The sequence below is a fragment of the Gopherus evgoodei genome, chromosome 9, assembly GCF_007399415.2.
Source record: "Gopherus evgoodei ecotype Sinaloan lineage chromosome 9, rGopEvg1_v1.p, whole genome shotgun sequence".
Classification (NCBI taxonomy): Eukaryota; Metazoa; Chordata; order Testudines; family Testudinidae; genus Gopherus; species Gopherus evgoodei.
Genome location: NC_044330.1, coordinates 7,673,034 through 7,677,922, shown reverse-complemented (window position 1 = coordinate 7,677,922; position 4,889 = coordinate 7,673,034).

The following is a 4,889-nucleotide window of genomic DNA, read 5'->3' as shown; positions in this document are numbered from 1 at the left end:
GCCCTTGACCTTCAGGATGGTTACTTCCATATTGCTGTTCACCTGAGTTACGGGAAGTATTTGAGATGCAGAATAAATGGCTCCCATTACCAGTACCCTGTCCCTCCGTTTCCTGCTTGTCTGCCCCCAGAGCGTTCACAGAGAGCACGGCCATGGTGGCAGCATACCTCAGAAGCAACGGCATCCATGTTTTCTCTTGCCTGGATGTCTGGCTTGTCCAGCGCAAGTCAGAACTACACCTATCGTGGAACTTGCAGCAGATGCTGTCCATGTTATATTACTTAGGCTTAAAAATAAACAAAGAAAATCAGTTTTGCATCCTGCCCAAAGAATTCCATTTAGATGGGTGGTTCTTGACTCCATTTCAGCCACGGCATATCTACCCCAAGACAGATTTCTAGCTATCAGAGAGAAACATGTCATGATCTGAAGGATGTTCCCAGAACCACAGTAAAGTACTGTCTATATCTTCTGAACCACATGGCCTCATGCACATCCAGCATGCCAGTCTTCACCTGGGGTGCATGCAAGTCTGGCTTGGCTTGGTTTACAAGCCAAGCAAACACCCTCTGGACCTGCTGATTTGCACACCTGCGTGAGTGTCCTCTTCACTGGACTGGTGGATGGGTCCAGACAATGTAGAGGGGGTTCCCAGTACTGCCCACCGTGAGATCAAAAATCCTGAGGTTTTTTTTAAAGACTCTAGTGCGTTTCTTTGGTCTGTTTGAACTACCCCATCTCACCCCCAGTGCGTGTGCATGAAAATTAGGACGTGTCAACATAGGGAAGAAGCCTGGAATAGCCAATGCGGAATAGCTATTGCTGAATCGATTCCTCGCTGGCTCCCCAAGTGGACGCTCTGATTCCACTCTAAAAGTGTCTTTGTGCAGTTTAGGTTAATCCATTTCCAAAGCCGGCACAAAGGCATTCACTGCCGAATAAGAGTGACCAAATGGTTCAGAAAAGCTACTGTGCTTTAAATTCACACTCTAGCCATTTTGCACCAACTTCTCCGTGAGCCATAGAAGGGAGCTGGAGCCGTGGAGAAGAGGGAGCTCAGGGAGCATGGGGGACAGCTGGAGTGAGGCTGAGGTGAAGCGGCTGTGGAGGAGAGGAGGGGGGGATTGGAGCAAACAGTGCATGAGCTCAGGGGAGAAGCTGTGTCACCAATTCTCACGATTTGATCCCAAGTCTCATGGTACTTGGTCGTTTTCCTAAAGCCCCATCTGCCTGTCACAGGGTGACATGAAAACCTTAGCTTTCTTCTCAAATAAGAAGGAAGTTCTCGCCTTCATGGCTGTGGGAAAAGCTTGAAACTCAGGCCAGAGGGCAAACCAGCAGAGATCCACCTTTAATATTTTTATAAATGTGATTTTTGAGCCACTCATGATATTGGGGCCCTGGCGTGTGAGTTTTGAACACTCCATGTGAGCAAAAAAAAGTGGCGTCTGGCATTCAGTGGGCAAAGAAATGTGGTGGCATAATCTGGACCCAAGAGGCCCTGCTGCAGAACCTGCTTCTGTTCCCGTTCCTGCTGGCTGGAGCCTCTCTGGACCCCAGGGCTGGCTCCTCCCTTTTATTGCTTGTTCCCTCAAACCCACATGGCTTTTTGGGGTGGGGGTCAGTTGAGCCCTAGTGCCTAGCTGAGTGACCCTGGGTCACAAGCCTAGGGTGTGACTGGAGAGCCCGGAGCAGCAACGATGCCAACAGCTCCTGCACGTCACTCACGTGATTCCGGAGCTAGTGGCTGCATATGCCTCCCCCCTATTCCCAGCAGCCACTTGCTCACTCACCCCTCCCTGGCCTCTGCAGGTACCTGCTGCTCTGAGCCCTTCGCTCCAGCTCACCCTGCTCTGCTCATGGGTTGCTGGAGCTCCTGCCCCCCTGATCTTTTCCCTCCTCTCCCTTCGGTCTCACTGACCCAATGGCCCCTTAGTTCCATCCCCTCCCTTTGCTCTGAGCATCCTTTGCTTACTGTCCCCAGCCCCGGCAGGTACCCATCCCCTCCCACCCTCCACCTCAAGCCCTTCCTATTCCAGAGTTTCTGATTCCCCCCATCTCTGCTTCTCAGCCCTGGTGATCCCTATCTTCTGCCTGGCTCCTTCCTTTCTCTGCTGCCCTGAGCATCACCCCTCTCCTGGCTCCTCGGCCCCTACAGCCACTTGCTCTTCCAACCTCTAGAGCTTCTGTCTACCCAATCCAACTGTGATGCTGGCAGACCAGGTACCAGCTCATGCCCAAGCCTCATAGCCGGAAACCAGCCTGGCTCGTCTGTGTGTGAGCCCTATCAAAATAGATATAAGGGGATAAGAATATGTTTAGCTTTATGAATGCTTGTAGGAAATGGCACGTACTGTACTCACTTCTAACCGCTGTAGCCCATGGTATAAAGTTATAGTGAGCGTTTGCACCATAAACCTCTGTAACTGTAACTCAGCAAATGGGAAAAGCAGCATTGACTCAGGTAAAGTGCTTGTCCTGCGTACTCGCTGGCCCACTGAAGGCAAATGAGGCATTGATTTGGGGCACTGTGTGGCACCAAAGGACAGAGGCTGTGTTGTCTGCATTCCTAATTCCCTCCAGGCTGGAGAGACCTGAACTCATGTCAACAGTTTGGACTCTGGGGTTGTGGGGGTAACAATCCCTGACAAGGAGCAACGGGATTTTTCTCTGCTGTTTGGACTCTGAGGGACAAAGTTTCCTAAGCATAAGCAAGAGCTCCCTGTGCTGCGTGGCCTGGGGGAGCCCCAGAAGACATTCAGTGCTGAAAGATTGCTGCAGCTCTGCCACCTTTTGGAACCACAGACTGTAACTCGGCTGCTTTAACCTGGAAATAACTCTCTCATTTCTTTCTCCAGGTTAATACAGCCTTAGTTAGTTCACTACAGGATTGGCTCCAAGCCTTCTCTTTGGCATGAGAGCTGAGGTACACATTGACCAGGGGTAAGGGACGGGTCTCTTAGGGCTGGAAGTAACCTAGATCTTTTGTAATCATTGGTGTATGGCAATCAACTGCTGCCTGATTGTGTACGTCTAGTTCCACATGAGGTGTGTGGACGCTTGGCAGTTAGTAATTCTGGGGTTTGTAACTGAGGTTCTACTGTATTTCACAGCAAACCAAAGTGTGGTCAAGCAATTGACTATACAATTTACCAACACCAGGAAGATGCTGGCAGGGACCGGTGGGCATGGCTCCTTCTTCGGGTCCCTCCTCAGCTCATCACACAGATGCCTGGTGGCCTTGGGCTTGGCCTGTGGCAGTGCGAGGCTCAGGGTGTCAGGAACGGTGCTGCGAGGCTCATAGGCCCTGTCAGGAAAGGTTGTGACTCTTTCATCCTGGCCAGCTCTGAACTTGCAGCAGCCTGGAGTCCTGTGGAGAGATGAGAGCAAAGGGGCGAGAGCACCAGCATAACCAGCCAGGTGAAAGGACGCTGCTAGTTTAACTCTCTAACTGTTTATAAGGATTCCGAGCGAGGCTTGAGACGCTTGGTTTGTTGCGTTCCCTGTGAAGGTCGCACGCTAGGCAGCTGGGTGCTGTTTCCCTCTTCACAGTGACTGGTTGGCATTAATAAGACCTGGATTTGGGGTTTGAATGCAGTGGCCTTGGGTTGGACGCTGCATAATGAATCCTGAGACTACAGAATTCTTCCGCTGAGATGGGGGAAGGTGAGTGTAAAAGAATCACCCCTAACGAGCCCCAGTATCCCCCATACGTGTGCCAATTACAGCTGTGTTTTAGGGCAGTGGAAGGACTGAGAGTGGCACTGGTAAAAAAGAACCTGAGAAAGAGAAGCCCTGGCCAGGGAAATCTGTTTTGCCCTTTGCTTAGTTTGCCCTCCTATAGACGGTGCCTGCAGGCAGGGCCGGCTCCAGGCACCAGCCGAGCAAGCTCATGCTTGGGGCGGCAGATTCTATGGGGCGGCTTCCGCCCAATCCTAGGGCAGCACGGCCGCTTTTTTTTTTTGTTTTTTTTTGTTTGCTGCTCCGGCAGCCCTGTAGGGGGCGGTGGCGCAGAGGAGGGGAGCACCCTGCAGCAAACTTGGCAGGGCAACCCGCGTCCTTCCCTCCCCACTGACCGGAGTGGCGCGGAGCCCTCCCGGCAGGCGACGGGTGGTCGAGGCTGCCTGGGGAGCGCCCCACTGAAGCCCTGGCCACCCTCCTTCTCTCTCTCCTCCCTCTCCCTGCCCCCTGCTACCTGGGGCACATCTGCAGTGCAGGGAGTCCCCCTGCACCCTGGTTCCAGCCGCCTTGCAGGTTTTTGTTTTTTTTGTTTTTTTTGCTTGGGGAGGCAAAAAAGCCAGAGCCGGCCCTGCCTGCAGGGAGCCACAGTGAGATCCTGAGGGCTCTGCTTAGGGGTAGGGATTATCTGGCAGGTTCAGGGCCTATACAGTTAGCGGGTCTTTAATTAGGGAGGGGAGACCCAGAATGTGGGGTGCTGGATATGATGAAACTTCTCTAACAGTGGTACAGGAAGCATTTTGGAAAATAGTTTCCCCTCATTTCAGACTGTCTTTTCCTAACTTAACTGAAGCCTGTACAATTCAAACCCTAACATCTCTGCTCGGAATGTAATTCGTGGCTGTTTCTAGTGCAGCCGGGGAATACAACCCTAACAAAGCACCCAGCAGCCCAGAACGCATGTCTTGCCGCAGCCAGAGAGAACTCCCAGCTCAGAAGCTTTGCAGGGTTTTTAAAATCAGAACCCAATGATTTCGGGGAGACCTGTGCATTTGGCAAACAAAATCTCATGCCTTGAGTTAACTATTGTGCAATCAAGGTTTAGAATAGCTTGACACGGAATTTTCACAGAGCTCTCGCTCCAATCCACTCCACTTTTCAGAGAAGAGGAGGCGGCTGTGACTGGGAACTCAAAGGTTAAGGCCTGGTGG